At 44.1% G+C, this 26,084-nt stretch overlaps 1 protein-coding gene and 1 long non-coding RNA gene across 1 annotated transcript; both read right to left on the bottom strand.

Annotated features, from left to right (window-relative positions):
* LOC140693127 (trafficking protein particle complex subunit 9-like) overlaps nucleotides 1-26,084 on the bottom strand; it is a 1,110,112-nt gene that overhangs the window by 990,580 nt on the left and 93,448 nt on the right.
* LOC140693195 (uncharacterized) lies at nucleotides 5,245-24,980 on the bottom strand. Its single transcript, XR_012068911.1, has 3 exons — nucleotides 24,901-24,980; nucleotides 23,998-24,068; nucleotides 5,245-5,365 (listed from the first exon to the last, which is right to left on the bottom strand). It is a non-coding gene; the product is annotated as an uncharacterized lncRNA (long non-coding RNA).

The following is a 26,084-nucleotide window of genomic DNA, read 5'->3' as shown; positions in this document are numbered from 1 at the left end:
ACTATCAATGTTCTTAAGAGTCTGGGTATTTTTTACTCTATTTTGCAGGGAGAGTATTAGAGAACTTTCCAAGCACCATTCTCCAGGTTGGCTCCCCTCACAGCGCCCATCCCTTCTCACCTCAGATACTTTGAATGATTGCCTTCTGTTCATGGGAAAGCAAGTCCGGTAGGGTGGGACTCCATAGGCCTCCCTCCCTCCCTCACAGGTGAGTGTGACTACCTTGTCCCCACTCCAAATCCAGCTTCTAAGGAGTCTACCCTCCCGGACTCTGCAGCCTCTGCACCTTCCCAAGACACACACATAGCCACGACCCTCCCTTCAGATTTCTTCCTGGCTGGCCCTGCCCACCGCCCGGCCCCTTAAGGATAAACGCCATTAGTCGAAAAATCGCAAAAGCCGCTGACTGACACAGCAAAGCTGCATGGTCTGGGCTTTCCTCCAAACCAAGCCCTGCCCCCCACAGCCTAATTCTGCACCTCTCGAGATAATCTAATTCACATGCAAGGCTGTGAACACCAGCTAAGAATGACGACTCCCAACGTGTGTCTCCAGTCCGGCTCCTTCACCTGAGCCCCAGTCTCATAGACACCAGTGTCTCTTTGAAGTCCTAACTTGGATGACAAATGGCACCTAAAAATGCCTCATGTCCACCATTTACTCTGGAATTCGATTCCTGGCATGTACCTCCCAGACTCCCCATTTTAGTAACAGCCCCAGCACCCATCTATGTGTTTGAGGTCACATTCAATTTCCCCTGTTCCCTCCCCCCGGCCCTGCCCTGGAATCTGTCATGTAATTTCCTTCACTAAGCCCATCTCAAGTCTAGTTCTGCAGGGACCATGGCCGGAACCCCACAAGCTCACAGCATGGTGCAGTGAGTCACAATCCTCCGTAGGTTACTCCCTGGAGGGGGAGGCATCTCCTGGCACGGGTCACCTCAGAAGGCACTGGATTCTCATAAAGGAGGCCCAGGAGAAGTTCTCACGTGGTCTGAGCTTTGAAGGGCCCGAGTTCCGGGGGAGCTCCTAATTAGCAGACACATTTGCCAGTGAGCAGGTGAGGATGCAGGAACTTAGGCAAGACTGTTCTCACTCCGACCCCTGGGCTCTCGGGAGCCACGGGAAGTGCCTGTGTCCAGGGTAGTACAGCCCGGCCATCACAGATACCAGTCTGCATTTGCCAACCTGGACAGCATAGACTCCATCTACTTGCGACACTTACTTCTGTTCTGTTCCCCACCCAGAATGTGATGGACTCATTCAGATATTCTGTCCTGACCCAAGCGAGACAAATTCAGTGAAAAATGAAGTGTCCACATTTGGACCAGAGCATGAAAGGAGCAACAATGTCTCATGGTCAGCATGATGGCGGTGGCCAAACCCTTCCACCGGGTGAGATGAACCATGGTGGGGGTGAGAATCCAAGGTCCTAGGTCGGCCAAAGCATCTTCCTTCACGGTTGACTGGGGTGTTGGAGATTGACTACCACAAACTAACAAAGCCGTCAGTGGTGGACGTCAACTGCAACAGACACGGATTCAGCTATTTACTGCCAACATGGATTAAAAGTAAAGGCCACAGCAGGGAGGTCTGCACGGCTGCTGAGGCAAACCACAGACCCAGCTGTGAATGCCCACTGGCTGGAGCAGAGAGGAAGCTACGGCCCTTTTTGCAGTCCCTGTGTCCAACAGATCCAGGTGAGCCAGGTACTTAGGAGAAGGCCATGTTGTCCTGATACTCAGAAAAGCCAGCCTCATAAAGGGAACAAAAGAGTGGCATGGATTTTAGACCCACTTCTGCCCCTTTATGAAGGCAAAGTAAGGTAAATGGCACGGGGAAGTTGAATGCAAAGGAAAAAAAACTGACTGCTTCCTCCAACAGCGTCCCCTGCAGCTGCTCCATCCCGAGCCTGCCACTTCCTCATCAGTGACCGCCGGCCAGGAAGCGCCGTCACGCACGTCACACAGCGACAGCCAGGAACCGCGTGCCGAGCACGTTTGTGTAAAAGCAGGAATCGAGCAAGGTGCTGCAGACTTTGACTTTCCAAGTTTAAATTCTCCATGAAAAGAATCCCTCAGCAGCCGCCTTAATCAGTTCGCATCTCACTTCTTCAAAACAATCAAACAAGTTTAATAAGGGCGCATTTGTCACCAAATATAAGGAGGACCAAACATGTCCCTCAAAGCAAGGATTTTAACAGGTATCAAACACCAGTGGGTGATGTGCTAACAAAGCAAATATTCCAAAAAGTTAGAAATTAAAAAGATGACTTGGATAATACACGGATCAAGGCATCTGTTAAGTTTTTGCTTTTTAAAGCGATGGAGACAGCACGGAGGGCGATCTGGCTATTCCCAATGCAGGGTGTGCATAGCCCACATTTTCAGAAGCAACAACATGCTCACTGGGCAGTACAAGAGAAAAATGAACGAAGAAAAGGAACAAGAGATAATTAAAAACACACAAGAAGAAAAATGATTTTTACAGCATGTACATGAATTTACGAGAGTGTGTGAGGCCAGGGACGCGGGGACGGTGAGACCCACCCTCACCTCCTGCTCCAGGGGAGGCAGGGGCCTGAGGGGAGCGGCGCTGCCAGGGGACCCCAGCGTGGTCAGCGCCCCTAACCAAAACTCCACCTACATGCGTCTAGGCAGCTTTTGAGCTACAAATTGTGGTCACATTTCAGGCTCACTTCCACCACGAGTAGCAGGAGAGAATTAGGCTCTTCTCCTGCACCAAAGCATTGCTTTATAAATTAATGACTGTGGAATAGAAAAAGCAACAATGGAATAAAATGACTGGAAGAGAATGTGCTTGACCCGAGCTCACTGGTCGCGTTAACTCACTGACGTTAAGATGCTGGCTGAGCCCTTATGGTACCAGAACAGAAAGACCCACAAGGAGGGAGGTTTAATGCGCTGCTGTATTTGATGCCTGGAGCCATGCGTGGTACACGAGGTTCTGGGTAAACAATGGTGACAGTGTCTTCCACTATGGGCTAAGCACATATCCAGCTACTCCGCCAAATCCCAAGGGCAGACTTCAAAAGTCAAAATCAAGCAGACATTCTCTGGTGTGTTTTTAGACTCAGAGCGAAGCAGTTGCTGAGCAAAAATGTCACCAGTGCCTCCTATGACAAAAGAGGAGGCACTGGCCTGGGGGCTGGGGAAGGGCTCCGGGCTTCGACTGTTCACCCACCAGTCTGTCCAGGGGGAGAAGGTGGTTCCTGCTTATGTTACACCGATGCACCTACCTTGACTGACGCCTTGGGACTCAGCAGGTGGTGACAGCCTTTGTGTAGCACGGTGCTGGCAGTTATGCTCTCAGCAGTGCCCAGGTTCCTAAACCTGACACCTCATCTCCAAGGAGAAGGGGAGTGCGGGCATGTAGATCACAGGGCCCTGTGAGGACAAGTATAGATCATGGACACGACATGACTTGCCCCTTCCTTAAGCCATAGAGGTATGTCTGGGAGGAACAGAAAATTCATCCAGAGCCCAATAGGCACCTCACGCAGGTGGGACTCGGGTCCCATCTGCCTATCACTCACAGGGCTGGTCTCGACATTCTTTTTATCAATTATCTGGCATCTTCTCCTCCAACTTACCAACAACCAGAAAGTAGAATCTGATCTTAGTTAAGTTCAAGAATCACAGAGCACCGCCTCCACAGTGGGCCCGGCAGCATGTACCAGGTCCTCCAACCGTCACCTGTGGGACCGCCATGAGCGATCTCCAGACTCAAGGACCGAGGCCGTAGGCTGGGGGGACACAGCTTCGCTCACTCTCCCCAGCAAAGGGGGACCACCTCTCGGCAAAGGCATCTCACCCTCTTCTGCATGAGGGACAGCACGATAGATACACGGGGAAACAGAGCAGAAGGTGGGCAGCCCAGAAGAGCTCGTCTGCACTTCCAAGGCAAAGTGGGGCCGTTGACTTAATCACAGTGACAAAGTGAGAATGAGCATTTCTCTGTTCTCTACCATACTCCGTGATACGCCTTTCCCTGCATTAGGAGTTAATTCGGAAGTCCCTGGCAGTGTTTCTGATATCCAAACCTGGCATGGTGGCTGTCGGGCAGGAAGAGAGGGCCTGAGCCGAACAGGTGCTGGGCCTGGGGGGCAGGAGACACTGGCTCCAGCCCCAGCTCAACCAGCGCCTCGTTCTGCCTCTCGGGATTCAGCATCTCATCTATAAACAAAGGGTTGACACTGTCTCAGGACAGGATTCCCAACAAAAATGAAATGAGAGCCATGTAAAGAAAGTTTCCCAGTTGCCACATTTAAAACGGTAAACAAAGAAACAAACCAACAAACAAAAAACAAATACTAGAAACAGATTTTAAGAACAGATCTTACTTAATCTACTGTATTTAAAATACTAACATTTTGACATGTAATCAATATAGGAAGTAACATGATAGTTAATATTCTTTTACTAGACAAGCCTCAGCGTCTGATGTGCATTTGACCTACAGCACATCTCAACACAGACCAGCCTCCTCCCCAGTGCTCCTAGCATCAGTGACTGTGGCTACTCTATTGGACAGCAACTCCAGGGGTCCCACCAGTGGTCCTGGCTGAAAAGCAGGAGGAAGTGTCCACACTAACCCTAAAAGGATCTCTCTGAAACAAAGGCAGATTCACTTTTAAATGTCTGTAAACCGGCGGGCTGCCCCTCCCTCCCCCCTTGGCTACAAGACAATCCTCTTCCTTGCTGATCCCTTTCTGGATGTAGGGAAGAAACCTGGCACACAGCCAGGGTGGACTGGCCTACAGGGAAACTTACCTGCTGTCTGTCTTCAGTCCCATGACGTCCTCCTTCTCAAACGGGATGCAGAGGAGGGTGATCTTGTCCCCAGACTTGTCGGGGGCCCCATCCAGCTACTTGGACTTGGGCAAGATGAGGAGTAACTCTGTGAAGTCCTCGATCCTCTTCTCCACCACCCTGCAGTCCTCGTAGATTGAAGGCCACGTTGGTGAGCGACTGATCGGCTACCTCCCCATGCAGCACAAAGACAAAGAGCTGAGAGTCATTAAGCGTGGTGTCATTCAGCTCCTCTGCACATGGAGCTTCTCGAAGCCCTTGGCCGAGAGGCAGTCGGTAATGGTGACAAGGCCCACGACCTTGCAGTGGGTCTGGAAGTCGCTCCACCCATTCTCGGGTGCATAGTGGTGCCTGTACTGGATACAGAGTGCCCACTGGGAGCCGCACGGGCTGATCTGGCTCACCGAGGAGATTCGCTTATAGATGCAAAAGAAATTCTCCTCTGAGATGATCCCCACGGGTTGGACCACCATGGGAAGAGTCTCATAGTCCTCAGCACACTGCACGTAGTCAGGGATGCTGATGTTGCAGGCCCTGCCGAGAGGGGAGAGGAGATCGAGGTACATACTGTGCTGTGGGCTGTGGGCCCATCTGGGTTGCGGTGACCTGGTGTGTACCAGTCACAAGGCAAGGGAAGCCAAAGCAAATACGGGGATACAGTTTGTCCTCAGAGTCTGCACATGGCTACCGTAGCTCAGATCACGTTACCCAGCTTTTGGTCCAGGCTTCCTGCCCCTGCAGTGTAGGGTCATTTCTTGTTTTCTGTTTCCAAGCACCTAGCAAGGCCCTGATGGAAAATCACTGCTCAAAAATGCTGAATAAATAAATGAACAAAGGAACTGCTTTCCCCAACCCCCTTCAGCAGAATATAAAGAAATATAAAGATCAAAAGATCTGGATTTCTATCCAATTTATTTGAACTCCTAAGCTGCAGAATAATGGATAAGAAAACTCTCCTTGGGGAGGACGGTACAGTTCAGTGATAGAGCACAAGCTTAACATGTACGAGATCCTGGGGTCAAAGCCCAGTACCTCATTTTAAAAAATTAAACAAATAAATAAACCTAATTATCCTTCTCAAAAAAAATTTTTAATTAAAAATTCAAAAAACACCTTGCAATTGACACATCATTGTAAACTTGAATAAACTTCAATTAAGAAAAAACTCCTTGACTTACAAGAATATATCTGGATTACACAAGTTTGCAAATGTAAAATGCCTAGGGTACCAACTTCATAAAAAGGAGGGACTGTACAAATTTACTATCGCTCCTTTATGAGCTATATTTCCTTTTGGGGGGATTATAACCTCTCAGAGTTAATTTTCTCAGATTAAAAAAAAAAAACATTACCTGATTCTCAGTACTGCTGAAGAATCAGATAACTCTAAGAAAGCATCTGACCCACAGAGGTTACTCAATAAATGTTTGTTGAATGAATGAATAAACAAACAAAGTGAATGCTGCTCCCTGCCACAGACCATCATAATGGTAATACCTGGAAATCCCAGGTCCACGTTCCACCCGACTCCACACTAACCCTGTGTGTTTCTCTAAGCCCCAGTTTAATCGTGAATAGAAATGAGGGCAATAACACAAACCTCAAATTGTTACTGAGTCAGTAATGAATTGTACCCCAACATTGCAAGATGGAACCATTAAGGAAAACTGGGCAAAGTGTCCATAGGCCCTTTTCATATAATCTCTTAGAATCACATGGGAATCTACATTACATCTCAAATAAAAAGTATAATTTTTTAAAGAGGTTATTGAGGTTAAGTGAGCTCACTGTCTCAAAAAATGAACACACAGTACAAATAGGACAATTCCCAGCCCATGAGATACACTCGGTTAACATTCCCACTGAACCCACTGGTCCCTTCAACTTCAGAGCACAAGGACGGGTCCTCGTGGCAATAGGCCACTGCACCTAAAGCTAAGAAAGCTAATGGTGCCCACTACCAAGAGCCCCTGTCACCACCCTTGTTCTAATTTTCTATTTGTATTTTTTTTTATTAAATAGAAACTCCCAATTGCATAGCCTTCACTGACCAGATATCATGATTGCAGCCCTTCAAAACCTGACCACAGAGATCATGATGGCAGCCCTTCTTGGTGAAACAATAAAATGAAAAGCCATTTCCACAAGATCTCTGTGTAAATCTACTAGGGAACTTCATCCTGGACTGAGGAAGTGGACTGTGGAGGAGGGGGCAATCTCAGGCACGGAGAACTATGGGCCACCTGTCCCACGATGGACTTTAGACTCAACCCTCACCCTCCAGGAACTTCAAAATACACACCGACAGAGTGCTACGGACAAGATTATTTTTTTTAAACAAATCCCTGAATCCCTAGCAGGTCTTTTTTCTACCAAGACACAAATGACTTATGTGTATAATGTTTCAAAATAGCCCTAAAAATTTATCACCCCAACTTGACACATCAAGAAACAGAGGTAGAGAACTTTATCTCATTGTACAAGATTAGAAAGAGGCCATGTCAGACACCGTATTTAAATCGAAGCCCCTGCTCCAGTGCTCAAACTAGAAAGTGTGACATACAGCCCCTTTCCTGCCCTCTCCCTGCAATAAATCTCTGAAGAGTCTTTTCTGTGCCACCTGGAATCACAATCACATCAATTTTCCACAAAGAGCTATGTCACCCCTTGGAGGAATTATCAAAATCTAAAGGGTTGGTTTGAGAGAAGAGATTTGCATTTTCTGTTTCTCAAAGGAAACATGGCTTTAAAAGAAACTGAAAAGCACTTATCTAGCCTGAGCCCTCATTGTGCAGAGAAAGAAACGGAGGCTCAGAAGAGATGAGGAAAGGGCCTTATTAACAAATATAGCCTCATTGCAGCACCAAGCCAGCACTGGGCACTTCTGGAGGAGGATCTGGGAGGCCCAGGAGAATGAGTGTTAGAAAAAGGAAAGAGAAGAAGCATATAAGGTCCTGTCTCTACACCACCATACCATGAAATTCCACCAAATTACCCAGTATGGGTGCACCAAATATTAAGGTGGGCTAAACAGGTTATAGAAACCTGGAATTCTCAACCATAGTGGAAATTCCAACATTTACTGTGCTTTTTCCCCAGTTCAAGCATCAACTCAGTGGACGCTCCGTACCAGGGACTACATGAGGCCTGGAGTTCTCCCAAATACAGATCTCTATTACCACGTGTGCAAACCACATAAAGGCCACCAGAAGAAAAGTGCCCACAGATAAGATGGAATTACTGAAACTGAAAACTGTCAACCAGCATATATTACTAGCAAAAGCGGTGCTGATAGAAATCGACTCATGGACATAGAAAGCAAACTGTGGTTAGCAGGCAGGAAAGGGAGGATTAATGGATACACATTAATAAATATAAAATAAATGACAAGGACCTACTATATAGCACAGGGAACTATATTCAATTTCTTGTAATGAGTTTCCCTAAAAACACTCTAAAACAAATGTATATACATATACATATGTTTATAACTGAATCTCTGCTGTACACCTGAAACTAACATTGTAAATTGACTACACTTCAAAAAAAAATAATTTTATATAATAAGTAAAAATAAAATCAACGCCATTAAGAAAAAATAAAAGAACACTCTAATCCCCTTAGCTGTAGGTGGTGGAGAATTCTGGTTGCAAGCACCAACTCCGCTGGATCATTCCAGCACTGGCTGTCACTCTTTCTGACCCTCAACGAGTCACTTGGCTTCACTGAGGTTACTTTTCTTTTCTGTGAAGGCTACAGTTGCAACTAACAATGTATAGAATCTCATCATTCACAAGCCCAACAAATAGCGAGGACTTCCCATGGGCCAGGCTCTGGAGAGATGAAAATATAGGGTCCCAGATATATTCATGGGTAGAAGAATTTTATTCCATAAAGACATTAATTCTTCCTGTTTTCATAGGCAGATTCATTGCAATTCTGTTTAGAATTCCTACCAGATTTTTCATGAAATATAACAAGTTAGTTTATGGTCAGGAATAGCCAAGAAACTTCTTTAGAAACACCACTGGGGAGGGGTGGATAGATCATTCATGTCCACTGGTCTTTCTGAAGTGATGAAAACGTTCTGGAATAATAAAGGCTGCACAACTGTGAATATGCTAAAACCTGCTGAATTGTACCATTTAAATGGATGGACTTCATGGTGTGTGAACTATATCACAATAACGCTGTTATATGAAAAAATATTTCCTGACAATTATTTTTCTGTTTATACCACTAGTCTGCCTCACAATTTAAGAAAAACAAAAAACGAAAGCAAAAGAAACTGTGCCAGGAGCTCTTTAGGACTGCAATGTCCCTGGGTCTCCAATGCCTCTGGTGGTGCTGTTCCTGTTAAAACACACTAGCTGGGCTGGGCTAGTTAGAGACTGTAACTATCTTTTTAAGATCTACGGTCTCACGTTTCACCCTGGGAGAGGGAAGGAAGGAGGATGTCACAGCCTCATACCTTCAGTTCATTTTTAAGTGAACCAAGCCTTGCTTTCAACACTGTAAACCCTCGCAATATAAAAACACGTGACATCAACAAGCACCGCCATCATAACACCTGAAAGTGTTCAAGGTACTTACCTGGGGCAGAAACACTAAGGGAAGAGACCGAAGCTCGCTCAGCACTGACACTCCCTTTTCCGGACTCCAACTGGAGAAGCTGGGCATTACAGCCTGAGGCTCCCAGCCCAGGGAGCAGCGCCCACGCCACTGATCTGGTTCTCGGGGAGCGGGAAAGGGAGAGGAGGGCAGCCCCGGGGTCGCGGGGCAGGGAAAGCAGAGGCGGTGGAAACCCTGTCTGCAGCCCCGCTCGGAGGCCAGCCCAAGCCCCAGCCCCAGCCCCAGCCCCAGCCGCCCGCCCCGGTCCGGGTCCGCAGACCCGGCCCGCCCGGGACACAGCCGGTCCAGGGGCGGGGACGGGCCGGCGGCCGAGGAGAGGCAGCCCGGGAGGAGAGGACTCGCGGGTGGGAGAGGGGAAGGGGACGCCAGCCGCGGACTGAGGGGAGCCCGGCTGGGTGAGAGGCGGCAGGGGCACACCTGGCCCTGGACAGGTGTGACCGAGGTGCCGGGGCAGGTGGCGCGGGCAAAGTGGTCTGGCCTGAGCAATTCAGCTGAACACAGGCTGACTGGCGCCCTGGGGGGCTGTGACAGGCGGACCGCCCTCCCGCAGCCTCCTGACCCCATTCCCGGGGGCCCCCCAACTTGCAATTCCACAGCCAGAGTCCCCGGCCCCAGGCAGGAGCCAAAGGCCTACCGGGCGACACAGCTGAGAAGTCTTTGGGCAGATCCCTGGCTTGGAGATGGAGCTTCCAACCAGCAGACCAGATAGCACCGACTGCGCATGCGCAGGAGGGCCAGCGATCGGCTCTTGGTTCTGTGAGAGAAGGTGGGACAGCGAGGGAGGGAGAAGATGAGAGCGGGTGGAGAGGAGGGTAAAAGTGGGGGGAGACAGATGGACAGAAGGAGCAGAGAGAAGGGAGGAATCTGGAGAGGGGAGGGTCGTAGCGGAGTTGGAGAGAAAAAGCTTTACCTCTGGGGCACCCAGAAGGAGGCAGCAAACCTGCCTCTGTACCCTTCTGTAACCCTTCAATGCCCGCAGCTCAAGTTTTACCTCCCTGATCCAGCCCTCCATTCGATGCTTCTGCAGAACAGCTACGGGTATCACACCCGTTGCCCCCACGGGGAGGTAGGTTTCCTTTTGCTCTGGGAACCAAGCACCCGCAGGTGTTGTCACTCAGAACTACCTTGGGAAGAGTACATATTCCCCTTTTACACGCTGGGAAACAGGCAGGCACGATCTCTGCCTTAGCTCCACTGTCCCCGGTGTTGGGCTGGCTGGGAGCGGGGTGGTACAAGATCAGAGCCCCAGACAGAGCAGACTGCCTGAGTGTTGGTGCAGAGTCCCCATCCCTCCTGGATAAACCACACCCCACCCTAGTGGAAACATCAAGGGCTCACAGTAGTTCCCTGGGTGTGGGAGAGCTGTCCTCATGTGAAGGAAAAGTCCAGCTGGGCTAACAAGCTAAGTCACAAATCTAAGTGTGATAAGTGTCAGTTTACTGATCTAAATTCTGCTGGGTTAACTCGTAAATCTGAAGTTTATTGTCAGTTTATTGGGCTTACAACCTAACTCGTAAATCCAAGCTCAACAAGTGTCAGTAACTTGATCTATTACAAATTGATAAGCTCCAGTGTACTGATTCCTTGCTTTTTGTTGTTTGAGCCTTATTGGCTAATACCCCCTTACTTGTAATTAAGCCTTTAAAACCTCATGTGCACGTCTTGGAGGTGCTCAGAACTTCGGAGCAGAAGTCCCTCTGAGCCCGCCGGCATAATAATTCTGAGTACTCCAACACTGCGATTCGTGCTTGTTTCTTGGCTGGCCTGTTTCCATAACACTCAGCTCCAGTGCCCAGCTTTCAAGGTAGATAGGAGTGTTACCATGTCCAAATTCATTCTCCTCAGTGCAGAACAGGCCAGTAAGTTGGGAGACCAGATGTTGGGGCATGGAATAGCAAGTTTCTGTAGACTTAGATGGCAAACTAATGTCCTGGAAAACCATCTCCCCAAGTCACAATTCAGGATCCTTTCCTACGTGCTTGGTTGTTACAAACTTCTTAGTGTAGGAATCCCTTCTTGTTAGAATCCTTTGTTCTTGCAGCTATCTGCCTGGGTCAGATACCTGTCAACCTCCAACAAAACAAACTTTATTTTCTCTTCTGCAATTTGTTATCTTTTAATGAATGAAAAAGTGTTAAATATTCTTAAAGGTCAGAGCCTTCAGAATAGGCTCTTCTGTATATTTCAGGCTCTAGGCAACATTGTTTTAGAAGCAAAATGAAGCCTAGGAGACAGAGCATAGGGTTAAATTCAAAGGAACAGATCTAATATGGGGTCAGATTTGTTCTGTTTTATTACCCGGGCAGAAGCCACTTGAGGATTTAAATCACTTTAAGTTAAAAATAAGTAAAAGTTTAAAGGAATTTACACACATAGGTGGGAATGTGCAAAGCATACCTGGAAAAGCACCCAAAGGATAGTAAACAGTGGCATCTCCAGAGAGGGCTGAAAGAACAGAGGATGAGGGAAAACTTCTTTCACTTGTGTATTTTGTGCTCTATTTGAGTTTTTTTTTTTTTAACCATTTGCTTGTATTTCTTTTTCAGTTAGAAAAATGTGTAATGGAGCAAAGGAGTATCTAGCTTAGCAAATACAGTAGCCATGGAATCACTGAGTCATCACTTTTGATTTAAGCCAGAAAGCATTTATTGACTCTCCACAATGTGCTCATTCCTGTTTTAAGACTTTTATTATTATTATTATTATTATTATTATTATTATTATTATTATTACTATTACTATTATTACTTTTATTTTATGAAATAATAACATGGTATACCTCACCCCTGCCCATGGCTGGTGGAAAACCAACTGGGTTTTTATTGAGTTGTTTTCAAAGGAGAAGAGATGAGTTATAAACAGAACACATCTTCAGGGCAAAACAGGCAGAGTGCTTTTCCAGCAGGCCAGATAGCTATGAAGGGTTTTCAACAGAGGCGCCCAGAAGCTGAGAGAGAAAGCCTCCAGGACACTACAAAAAGCTGCCCAATCTGCCTTCTCCATGGCACTACTGAACTAGGAAAGAACAAATCTCTCTCCATATTTGATCTGTTCCTTTGATTTTAACAAAGACAAGTTAATATACTCTGGTCTTTTCATGGGTTATGATGTCATAGAGGAGATGGACAGGTCAACAAGGAATCACTCTGCCGTGATCACGGAGCCGGGGAAAGGGATGGGCTGCAAGATGTATGATGCAGCCGCAACTGTGCCCATACTTCTAGGCAGGTATCCAAAGTCGCTTCGACAAGGTGTCAAACATTTGGGCCCACGTCCTCATCAACAGACATGTATTAAAGAGAAATGGAAACATATAAAAGGCCAATACCCTTGCTGAGTACACCGTCCAAAGTGCAAAGTCTCAGTTTGACAACTGGCCATCTCGGTTCCCTGGGATTTATTCTTGGAGAACCTTAAAAACCACTCCTCTCTCCTCAAGAAGTGCTGCATATTTGTCCTATCTTTGGCTCAGGGATGGAGCACGTTCAAGTGAACTTTAATGTCTGCACAGATTTGTCTGTCTTTCTCCGGGTTCACTTGTCCATTCCAAAGAGGCCTGAGCTAAGTCCATCCTCCGTAAGATCAATTCCCTCCAGTGACAGCTCATTGAGCCAGCAATTAAAAGCCAGCAGAACAAGACCGTCCTCAGCTAAAAAGTTCACCCACCCTTCACTGTTTTCTTAATCTCTTCTCCTGGCTAATTGCAAAAGACTAACACCTCCCTCCACCAAGCTAACCAACTATGTCATTTTGTCTCCCCAAAGAGAAAGTAAGGTCCATAAAAGAGGAGACAACTGCATAGTCACCTCTGAATTCCTAGCATATAGTAATGTCAATAAATAGAACTATGATTATTGCTACTTTCCTTTAAAAGCTTTCTGGTTATTTGAATGAGACCTTGGAAGAGAGGTGTTTGCTGTCCAGTATCTTGATCCACAAGACTCTGGAGGCCTTTTTCGGAATGGCTGTTCACTGATTCATTCAAAACACAACTTATCAATCAAGGAGAAGCTGTGATTTTCTGCCAGGAGTTTGTGGTCACTCTCATGCCAGAACAGCTTTAACCTATATCCTTACTTTGGATTTGTTATTTTTCCCCTCTTCCAACAAAATTGACTTTCCTTACTTTCTTGCCTTGAGGAATTTTTTTTCCAATTTCACCCTTTAGTAAACCAAGATTCTCGGGATGGGCTTGGCCCATAATACGATCACCCATCCAACTCCTAGTGTGAGAGGCCTGGGGCTCACCCCCTGCCCTCCTGTCAAGGCAACTGAAAATCAGTTTAGGAGCCAACCAGCACCCCAGGGCTTCTAAGGCTCGTGTATCTCCCAGAACCCCTGCTTTCTCGTTTGTCTTGGCTTCTGAAAATTTCCCCTCACTTTGACTATTAGTTGTGCAGCTTGAAAGATGAAGAAGGAAGGTTTTATTTCTTAATCAGCATTTTAAAGAACTTGTGTAATGAAGGTTTCCACGAGTTTCTAGAACCCTCCATTGCTGAGACAGAAAACACACTAGACATTTTCTAAATTTAGCTCTCATGTGCATTTTTTCTTTGCTTGTTTTCTTAACTGTTAACAGACATTTTTTAATTAAAAAAAAATAAGGCCCCAAATAGGATAGAACATTGAAAGGGCAAACAAAATTAAAGGGCAAAGACAGAAAAATGATAACTACTCTACAAAGTTAATAAAATACATACACTATGTATCAGAACAGCAATTCTCAGTAACAGCTAATTGAAACATGACGATGAGGTAAAATTTCTCTCCTGTCAGGACATGGCCAACAGAAAATACAATTAAACCAACAAACTAATATCTTAAGTCTGGTGAGGTACAGAAGCCTACAAGCTAAATGTGTCTTCTTCTGGAAAAGATGGAGACTCATCAGCTATTTTCTGTGGAGCCTGAGCCCACGGGGAGGACGGTGAAGTGAGCTCTGTAAGTACCCAGTTAGCAACGTGATTGATGAATAAATAGACGTGAGCTTTGATGACAGAGGTGATACTAATATTCATTTCTCCTGTAAAGTATGATTTCAAGTTCAGTGATCAATACTTCGGCGTCCTCAAGTGTTGAGATTATAGGAAAATGCACAGCCTGGGCCCAGACTTCCTCTTTCAGCTCGTGACAATGCACTTAGATGTCTCAAGGTCACCTCCAACTCCACCTGCAAAGAGTTGACTTCATGGTGCTCCTCCCATAGCCATCCCGCCCAGGGCACCTGGTCGGGGGGCAAGATCTCCCTGCCTCTCCCAGCTCAGGCCCATCACTCACAGATGTGACTGGACCCCTCTTTCAGGGCCCAGATATCCTCAGTCACCAAGTCCCAATACCCTCACCTGACCTACCTGGTACTCACTGGCACTCACTCAGCACTGACACTGTGCTGGAGACCACGCTGCATACTGTGCACACGTCATCTCACTGGATCTCCACAACAGTCCTGGGAATTGGGTATATCACTGCTTCAATTGATTAGATAAATTGTTTCACTTCCTTGAGTGCGTCATCCAAAGTGACACGGCTGCTGAGCCACAAGCCTGGGCCTGAAAACCACTTGAAAATTGAACACTGCTACACCTCGCAGCCACTCTACTATGACTCATCACATCATCTCCTGCCGAGCCTTCTAAATGTTTCCAAGCATTCTATGAGACAAAAGTGAACTACGAGAGCACCCCACTCCCCTACTTAAAATCTGTCAATGACAGTCCACTGCCCTTAGGAGAAAGCCCCACCTGGCCTGAGCACAGCCCAACGGCTCAGCATCCGCATTCCCTGCGCGGCCGCGCCGCCTCACCCACCACGCAGCTCTACCCGTGCCGTGTCCAGGACAGGGATGCTGACTCCGTACAACCAAGGGCTTGTCTCACTCGAACAATGAACACCTTCTTCAGTGTTCATCTTCTTCATTGCTGACACTCAGAAAAATGTTTTCTCAGGATGAATCAATATCTTTTTCCTTACAACTTCCTATCATTGATAATGAGCCCCCACCAAAAGAGAGAAGACCTAATTCTCAGTCTCCTTATCAGTAAAGTGAGAATAACAGGGAAATATGTGAGGTTTTAAGAGAAATAATATTCATGTGAGGCTGAGGGACAATTCCATCATACAGTAAGCACTCAATATGTGCTTACTTAATATTAATAAGAATATATTGCATTCTAGCAACTTTCAAACAATGTTTTATGACTTTGTCCAACAGACAACTGACAAAATTTTAGACGAACCCCTTTGAGCAGATCAGCACAAGGGTACTAGGAGAGGTAAGCGCGGACTCCAGTTACAGCTGCAGCCACCCAGCAGTACGGGGCGGGGACAGTTTGCTCAAACTCTTACATGTTGCTGAGCATTTAGTTGTCGTTATTGAATAAAGACAGGTGTTCTTTAGTCAAAGCTCCTGAAACATAAATCTTCAAAGATTGATGCAAATTAGGTTTCAAGTACAACATTCTCACTAGAAATTATTTGAAAACTTTAGTCTTAGCTACTCCGCACATCAAAAGGGAATGTTCTTAATGTATCTGACTAAATACAACGAAAGGGTTGCTTAAAAGAAATTAAGAAGAAGCCATCCTGAATAAGCTCTCAGTATCACCTGCAAAAACCCCACCCAAGGGTCTCATTTCTCACTTCCATATAGGGGTTCAGGTAGCTTAACTTGGGTCTTGGTTTCTTATAACACGGTGCGGGGAATAGTTGTGGATAGATATATGTAGCAAGTATATAGCTAGGGTATTTGCTGTGAAGGGATTCTAGAAATAAGAAGATTGATAATATAGTCCCACCCATAAGAAACTCAGCCTTTCCATTTACAACAGCATTAAAAACAAAATGAGAGATTCATTTAACAAAAATTTACAAGATACGTACATTGAAATATTTGAAGTATCACCAAAATAAATTTTAAAAGATCTACATATATGGAAGACATCCCAATTTCATGGAATCATAGACAATATTATTAAAAATGTTAAGACTCCTCAAAGTGATCTACATATTCAGTGGAATTCCTATCAAATTTCCAGCTGACTTCTTTGTAAAAATTGAAAAACTGATCCCAAAATTCATATGGACGTTCAAGGTGCAAAGGGCAGCCAAAACAACCATGAAAAAGAAGAGTAAGTTGGAGGACTCACTTTAAAGGGTAATAAAATGCAATAGTACTAAGTCAGTATGGTACTGGAATAAGTTTGGATAAATAAATCTATGAGACACAATAAAAACCCAAGGGGAAAAAACTTACATTTACAGAGAGTTTTCCACAAGGGGGCCAACAACACTCCATTAAAGAATAGTCTATTCAACAAATGGTGCAGGGACAGCTGGGTATCTGCAGGCAAAAGAATCAATCTGGAATCTGAACACCCATATTTTATATAACAAACAAAAATTAATTCAAAATAGAACACAGGCAGAAATGTAAAAGTTAAACCTATAAACTTTCTGAAAGAAGACACAGCATAAATATTTGTGGTCCTAGGATAGGCTTTGGTTTCCTAGATACAATACCAAGAGCACAAGTGATAGAAGAAAAAAGCAGATAAACTGGACTTCATCAAAATTAAAACCCTTTTCTTATAAAGGACATCGTCAAGAAAGTGAAATGACAGGGGAAATGGGTATTTCAAGTCAGAGAGTGTGTGCTTAGCAAGAAAAATAAAATAAATCAATACATCTAATTATCACCCCTGTAAAGAAATTGTTTTAAAGTTTAAAAAAAATATAGTGAAAGGACAATGTGCAGAATAGAAGAAAAATTTTGCAAAGCATGTATCTACTAAGAGAGCAGCATCCAGGATATATAACAAATGCTTACAACTGAACAATACAAGAAAATAGACCCAAATTTTAAATTAACCACGAATTTAAATAGATATACAAATGGCCAATAAGCATATGAAATGATGCTCAGCATCACTAGCCAAATCAAAATTAAAATGAGATCTCATTTTACACCCACTAGGACGGTTATAACCAAAACACGGACAATAACAAATGTCATTCAGGAGGCAGAGAAACCTCATTTGCGGCCAGAGGAAAGGGACAATGGTGCAGCTTCTTTGGAGAAGTCTGGTATTTCCTCAAAAGCTTAGAGTTATATGGCTCAGCAATTCCACTCCTACATATAGAGTCATCCATCAGTATCCTCGGGGGGTTGGTTTCAGGAACCCCACACCCTGGAAACCATAATCCAAGGATGTTTGAGTCCCTTTACAATCAGCCATCTGGATCCATGTAGTGGAAACTACAGGTATGGCGGGCCAAATGTACAGCCAACAGAATGAAAACAAATTCTCATAAAAAATTTCACATCAATATTCATAGCAGTATCATTCAGAGTAGCCAAAAGTTACTAACAATATCCATCCATCAATGAACGGATAAACAAAATTACCAAGAATAGGCCCACAAACTTTTAGTCATTGAAACTTTGCCAAAGGAGGTGAGAACATACAATGGAGTAAAGGAAGCCTCTTCAGCAAATGGTGTAGGGAAAACTGAATAGCTGTATGTAAATCATTGAAGTTAGACTACTCCCTCACAGCATACACAAATATGAATTCAAAATGTGTTAAAGACTTAACCATGCAGACAAGACACTATAAACCTCTTAGAAGCAACCATAGGCAAAACATCTGACATACATCTATGTAATGTTCTCCTAGAGCAGTCTACTCAAGCAATAGAAAATCAAACAAAAATATACAAGTGGGATCAAATTAAACTTACAAACTTTTTCACAGCTAAGGAAAGAGTAAGCAAAACAAAAAGACAACCAACCTATGGAATGGGAGAAAATATTTGCAATAAATGAAACTGATAGGGGCTTAATTCCCAGAATATGTAAACAGCTTTTACACTTAATAAGAAAGAAAAACAAACAATTCAATTCAAAAATGGGCAGAAGTCCTAAAGAAACATTTCTCCAATGAAGACGTACAAATGGCCAGTAGGCACATGAAAAAATGTTCAATATCATTCTCAGAGAAATACAAATCAAAACTGCAATCAAGTATCACCTCTAACCAGTCAGAATAGCCATCATTCAGAAGTTCACAGACAACAAATACTGGAGAGGCTGCGGAGAATTGTGAACACTCCTACACTGTGGTGGGAATGCAGTTTGGTGGAGCCATTGTGGAAAACTGTATAGAGGTTCCTCTAAAGGCAAAAAATTGACCTCCCATATGAACCAGCAATCCCACTCCTGGGCATATATCTAGAAGGAACCCTAATTCAAAAAGACACCTACACCCCAATATTCACAGCAGCACTATTTACAATAGCAAGATATGGAAACAACCTAAATGTCCACTGACAGATGACTGGATAAAGAGGATGTAGCATATTTGTCCAATAGACTATTATTCAGACATAAAATAATAATAAAATAATGCCATTTGTAGCAACATCAATGGACATGGAGAATGTCATTCTAAGTGAAGTAAGCCAGAAAGAGAAAGAAAAATACCATATGAGATCGCTCACATGTGGAATCTTAAAAAAAAAAAAAGAAACAAAAAGATAAACTTATCTACAGAACAGAAACAGACAGAGTCATAGAAACCAAACAATGGTTACCAGATGGGAGAGGGTGTGGGAAGGAATAAATTGGGAGTTCAAGATTTGCAGATACTGAGTATGTAAAGAATAAACAGCAAGTTTATACTGTATAGCACAGGAGAATATATTTAATATCTTATAGTAACGTATGATTAAAAAGAGTATGAAAATGAATACATGTATGTTCCTATTTAACTGAAGTGTTTGTGCTGTACACAAGAAACTGACACAACATTATAAACTGACTAGACTTCAATGAAAATATATTTAAATAGACCAAAAACGAAAACAAAGAAAAAAAAATACTATCAAACAAAAAGTATAAAGTACTGATTCAGGCTACAATATGGAAGAACCTCGAAACGTTATGCTAAAATAAGCCAGACACAAAAAGCCAAATAATGACCTTTAAGGTGAACTGTATCTAAGCGTTTATTGTACTACTCCTGTAAATTTTCTGGAGGTTTGAAATCTATCAATATCAAAATAAAATGTATTATACTTTAAAAACTTAAAACGCTTCCTCACAGGAGGGCTTTAATTATTAAATGCAGAAACGCACGTAAACCTCTTGGAACAACAATTTTCACGTCCACACACAATCACTGCTGTCACTGCCACTCAGAGGGTGGTGCCAGCGCTGATGAGAGCTGCCTCCACTCGCTCCCCTGCAGACAGTAGTGAGGGCCTGAGCTCTGACAGGCAGGGTGAGCGTGAACCTGGGTCATACACAGCCACGTCCCAGACTCTGCGTTACCCAAATTTCTTATACAAACTGCAACATGTAATGTAAATACGCTAGAGGGATATATCATACAACACAGGGAATACAGCAATGTTTTAGAGTAACCATAAATGGAGCATCTATTGCACACCTGAAACTACTATCATATTTTAACTCAGCTATAACTTTATAAAAAATTAAAAAATAATTTTAAAATGTTGTCACTTTAATATTCAATTCGGTTTTTAAGTAACTACTAAACAGCTTACAAAATGTAAAAGCATTTTATTGTGCTGTTGGTTTACATATTTATTTACATTCAGACTCTTGCATAAAGAGAATTTAAACAATTTTTTTAAACACAGCTTAACAACAAAAACAACAAAAAGGCAAAACTGAGAGTGAAGAGAAAATTTAGATTCAATAGTTAAATGAAACCTTGGGGAGATAAACTCATAAAAATGGATTCCATGAAGTCAGGGCAAATGTTAAAGGTAGACTAGGAATTCAGCTGTAAGATTCTTGGCAGCTAAAGTAAAAAGAAAAAGATGATGGGGCTGGAGGTAGAGCTTGTGCTTAGCGTGCAAGGGGTGCTGGATTTAAGCCCCAGGGCCTCCACTAACAGATAAATACATCTAATTAACTCCCCGCCAAAACAGCCCCAAAGAAAAGAAAAAGAGAAATTTCTTTCCCAAAAAACCCTGATATTAAATTTGGATTAAATACTTAAAAAAAGTAAAAAAGAAAAATAGAAAAGATAAGTGACACTGTGAAGAAAAAGCCCAGCTGGTCTAACAAGCTAAGTCACAAATCTAAGTGTGATAAGTGTCGGTTTACTGATCTAAGTTTTGCTGGGCTACCTGGTAAACCTGAAGTTTAGTGTCAGTTTACTGGGTTAATAAGCTTACTGGTAAATCCAAGGTCAACAATTGTCAATAACGTGATCTGTTCCAAGTTGATAAGCTTCAGTGTACTGATTCGTTCCTTTTTGTTGTTTGAGCCTTATTGGCTAAGAGCACCATACTTGTAATTAACCCTATAAAACTTCATGTGCAGGTCTTGGAGGTGCTCAGAGCTTCAGAACAGAAGCCCGTCTGAGCCCGCCAGCGTAATAAATCTCAGTACTCCCACCCTCTGAGTGGTGCCTCTTTCTTCGCTGGCCTGTTGTTTCCATAACAACACAAGCAATAATGCCCGTGAGATAAATCTGCGGTAGCTGCTGTCAGGTCCCCATGTCTCATGTGGGAAAATCTGAAACATCATTCTCACCACTCAGAGTCATCATAAGCCCACCCCACCCATCCTGCTGTTAAATGCAGGAGCACAGGCAGGGCCCGGCCTTTGCTGTCTCTGTGTCAACACAGTGAGACAGGATGGAAGGGGGCAGAGCACAGCCATTTAAGTAAGGCCACAGCATTTAACACCAAAATGGTGAAGAATTCAACCCCCAATAGGCCTTGAGGCTCAGGATGAAGAGATTTAACTTCTAGCAGAGCTTGAGATTCAGTAAACACCCATTGTAATAGTAACATGGTGAATAACATGCTCCAGGCACCATGGCAGTCCAAAGGCTAGCCACAAAATGTCACAGGGTGGGAAATGGCCAACTCCCTGGGAATCCCAACCCCTTGCTCTAAGGCTGGTCCTTCTACTTATTAGCATATGAAACCACCAAGCCCAAGAAAACAAGCAACACAGCGTCACCTCGCGGTCACCACTCTCTCACCCTCTTCGGAGAAGACCCACAATCTGTCTGTGGAGTGTGTACCTACTTTTAATCTGTGCATCAAACCCCCACACCTCGTGACGTTTCTCTTGCATTTCAATGTATCTCTCTGAATAAATCTACCTTTAATCAACACTGGCTTGCTCTTGAATTTTTTACTGCACGAAGCCAAGGAACAAAATCCGATTGGGCACATCTCAGGGGCTCAACCAAAGCATGGGACACAGCCCTTCTCATGCCCCACGTTTTTTATTCTTGTATCAACAGGACTGGGCTGTGAAGGGAAGTCTGAAGCCCCAGCTAAGGGACAGAAGCAGCCTCCAGAGCTCCAACTGGCGGCCAGCCTCTCCCCCAACATGGGCCTTGGCGTCTGCCCGTTTCTCTGTGTTTCTCTGTTGTGCTGACTCCCCAGCTTGACAGCGTACTCCTAGGCCTGTCCCCACAAAACCCTTCTCTCCAAAATACAAGCACATCATGTCACAATCCTCTTGTTCAACCAGTAAATGTTCAGCCCACTTTTTTCCTCCCCAATAAAGTATCCAACTGTCCTCCCTCCCATCTCACCACTTCTTTCTTTGTGAGAAATCTGCACTCGCCAAACTCCATCCTGAACGAAGGTGCCTTGCTGGTTGGGACCGGGATGTTTCTTTCTCACACAGCTTGCGTCCTTGCACTTTCCCCTTGTTACCTTATAAAAGCCTTTCCTGAGTCACCCACCCCTCTGATTCTGAACTTCACAAAGTGCTGAGTTTGCAGTCACTGTGTGCATACCTCCCAGGTTTTGACTAGGTTTCCTACGCAAGATCTTCATTAAGGAGCTGCATCAAGAAATTTAAAGAGGCTATTCTTACTTCTGAGCGGAGGAGCCTGCAAAAAACTAAATGGCTTTGAAGAGAGAGTTAATCAGGGACAGAGAATTCGCAGGTCCTAGTCAAAAGTGTCATGAGGCAAAATGTTCCTCAAAGGCTCAGAGTGGCTCCTGGACACGGAGTCGGCAGGGAGGAGGTGACAGGCATTGAGTGGGGTGAGTGATACAGGGCACACTCCCCCAGCTGGGGAAGAATAGGTTTTTTTCTAGTTTTCCAAACAATTTCTTACTACCTTTTTCTCTTATTGTCACATACTATTTCCTACGAATTAAGCATATCAGTGTCATTCATTTGGGCCACTTGGGAGAAGCTACACGATGCCATTCACAAGGCTGGGCATGACAGCCACACCAGTCTAGGTTGAAAGACCAGTGGGGGTATTTCCATGGTATAAAAGGGCATGCAGCAAACTCCGCAGCTTCAATGACCTCATCTCAAAGGTGGGGCCAATAAAACTACCAAGTAAAGTGCGTGGTGATTATGGCCGACATCTGTTTACTAGGTAATTGCCCGAGACAGCTGCCGCTTAATGAGGAATGAGTACGAACATTGAGGCCCTGTCTACCTGGCCACACGCGCCCTGCCTTCCTGCCTTGGTGCAGCAGCAGAGCTTGTTTAGCTGAGATGAACGCCCCCAGAGTAGCCCCGAAGGGAAAGTTCCCAGCTCTACACGGCGAGGCCTGTTCCTTCCTTTCTCAGAGCTGATCACAGTTTGCTGTCGTCTCTTTTTATGTTTATCCCTTTTGTAACTGCCTTTCCTCCAGAGTTTTTCCTCAAGCAGCACAGGGCCAGGTGTGTCTTGCGGCCTGCCGGATATTCTGGGCTGAGAAACAGCCGATCCCACATCTGGCTCTGGTGCTGAACGGAGAGGGCAGAAGGCCCAGGAGCCCATGCTGAACCGAGGCTCCTGAACCCAATATTATGGTCTGACTTTGGGCAAATTACACAGTCTTCTTTACCCTGAGATTCCTCATCTGTCCATGAAAATAACTGTCCATGGCACACAGATTTACAAGGATTAAAGTAAATCACCGAATTCACAACCTAGCCAAGGGGCTACCAGTGCATCCTCAACAGACAAATACAGCCTTTACGGCTCTGACACAGGCCAAGCGTCGTGGCCGCACAAATTGTACACTGCTAAGTTCCAGTGTTTTAAGTGCTTCATGAGTGCTATAATACTCTTTAGAACATACAAAATTCCCAGGAAGAAACGAATATTATCATGCCCATTTCACAGATTCTCCAACAGGTTAAGAGAGTTTACATTCTAGTCCAAGGCCCAATGGTGAGGAAATGGCGATTTAAACCAGAATCTGGGCCCAGGCCTTCGCTCCATCTCTATCCCATCCACCTGACCACTTTCCTATGAATTCCACCTGTCCAATACCGAAGTTTGAAGCCGACCAGCTCTTAAATGCAATGTGTGCCACCATTTGTCAATGTTGGTTAATAACCATAAACACTTCTCAGAAAGCACTTCAGAAAGAAAAGTTGGACTCACGTCCCTGCCCACAAAGAAGAGGAATTCTGCCTTGCCTTCTCCTGTAACGTGCAGAAACCCTTCCCATTCACCACTGAATCCTTTTGTATGCTTCCTCCGTGTTTACGTTTGCACACGTCTTATTAAAGTAAAAGGTACCTGTAGAAATTCCATCTCGGTTCCTTTCCAAGTTTCCAGATTATCCATAATCAGTGTAATATCATAATTTCCTGTGAACAAAAATGCTACAATGTGAATGAAAATACTGCAAACATGTCACTAAACAAAGAATGCTGAAACCAAGTCATCAGCACTGCCGCCACCCCACAGGGAAGACAGGCCTGCAGCCACTCACAATGGTGCCCTCTGAGCAGACTCAGAATAAGAAAGGACAGATTACTGGCCTTAGATAGCTAGGTGCTTGTCTAAAGAATATATTCAGTGAGCCCAAATGTTTGCTTCCTCCCATATATTGAAAAGCACTAAATTCTTGAACTTGAGATAACTGGCTTTCTTTAGATAACAAGCAATCTTTTATTGTTCCAACTACCTGGTCTCTGTTGTAAAGCTCCTATATATCCTAGCTCTTCTCAACCTCTTCTGAGCAGTCCGTCAGAGTGATCTGAGTGGCTGTCATCCCGGCTAGAGTCCTCCCACCAAATAAAACTTAACTATAAACTTTTAGGCTGAACATGTATTTCAGTCAACAGTTTTGACCACCATGAAGGGACCCAGAGCAGACTTCTCTCCACCTGGACTCTCCGAGTAACCGGAGCCTTGGTACCATCAGTGGCCCTTTGTGCCCATCTGCCTCCTCGGGGAGTCCAGATGAATTTGAGTGAGTCTGTCCTGGTTCTCGGATCTCCCATATTGATTGATGGTCCTGAGTTTTATTTGGCAGTGTATCCAGGTACCTGGCCCCCCAGTTGAAAGAGAGTGGGGGGAATTACCCACCCAGTGGAGACATGCTGGGTGGGGCCTTGTTGAAAGGTAACAGGAAATACCCACCTTGAAGAGACGCCCGATGTGGAGCTGGTGGAAATATACCTGGAAAATACTCACCCAGTGGAGACGTCCTGAGTGGGTCCAAGCTGAAAGACACTGGGGTCAGGACTGGGTGTTTAGGTAAGAGGCTGGTCTAATGCTTTCTTCAATTTGGTTACCTGCATTGAATTTTTCAGGATAAAAGTAAAAGTCTTATGAACAACCTTTCAATTCCAAAAATGGGACCCTCTTCCTGGCTGATAACAGCTTTCTTGGGTGAGAAAGAAACTTGAAGGAGTGGTAGAGGCAAAGACATCATGCCACAGAGTTGTCCCTATGGGAAATCTTACTAGCAATTTTATTATGACAACCTGGCCTTAGAATGGGGCATAGAACTTTCAAAAAAAAAAAAGAAAAGGAATGAAAAGAAAAAGAAATAACAGATTGCCAGCCTCCAACTATTATCACAGCCAGGTTTATATACGTAGAAAACTTGTAACTTTAATTGGGAACTAGAAAAAATAATCTCACTCTGAAAGTAACTAACCAGGCCTGATAAAAACATTTTTTGGAATTCTGAACTCATAAAAACAAAATCCCCTTTAGGGGGAACTTGGATTTCTCTTCCTGTGTCCTTGTAATATAAACGTTTTATATTTCTCTGGGTATTTTATGTGTGTGTATGTATGTATGTATGTGTTTCCTTTTTTTTAAAGGAAATCTTGGACTCTGTCATGCAAAAGGTACAAGTATTGTGCACATATGGTGGCCATGCAAGTAAATTGGGATTCTCAACAATCCTTTGATTGTACCATTTTTCAGACATTTTGCCATCTTAACCTTTTATGCATCAGCCTGGACAACAAAGGCCTTTAGCTTTTGCAGAGTAAACTTTTGAATTTTATTTAGGCAATATCCCCACCCTCATGTGGAAAATCCTCTTCATCTTTTTGGTTTAGAGATATATATATATATAAATTAATGGCCATATGATGGATCCTTTAATTTGGAAAAACTTTTAAATTGGTGAAAGTTGAAAGAGCTCTCAATATAAACAGCTGTTTTCTTGGTACCTATTAAAATCAAGTTTAAAGATAGAAAAATATATCTAATGGTTAACCTAAGAACTTAGTTAAAAAAAAAAAACTGGTTTGAAAAGCTACATTTGTGTTTTTCCTTTCCCATCAATGGTTTTAGGGATGCTAATAAAAACTTTGAACAATTAATGTTAATTATGTTGAATAACTGGAAAATAGATTGTA

Source organism: Vicugna pacos, unplaced genomic scaffold, assembly GCF_048564905.1.
Source record: "Vicugna pacos unplaced genomic scaffold, VicPac4 scaffold_19, whole genome shotgun sequence".
Taxonomy (NCBI): domain Eukaryota; kingdom Metazoa; phylum Chordata; class Mammalia; order Artiodactyla; family Camelidae; genus Vicugna; species Vicugna pacos.
The sequence above is the reverse complement of the archived record's forward strand: the minus strand, read 5'-3'. Positions and strand labels throughout refer to the sequence as shown.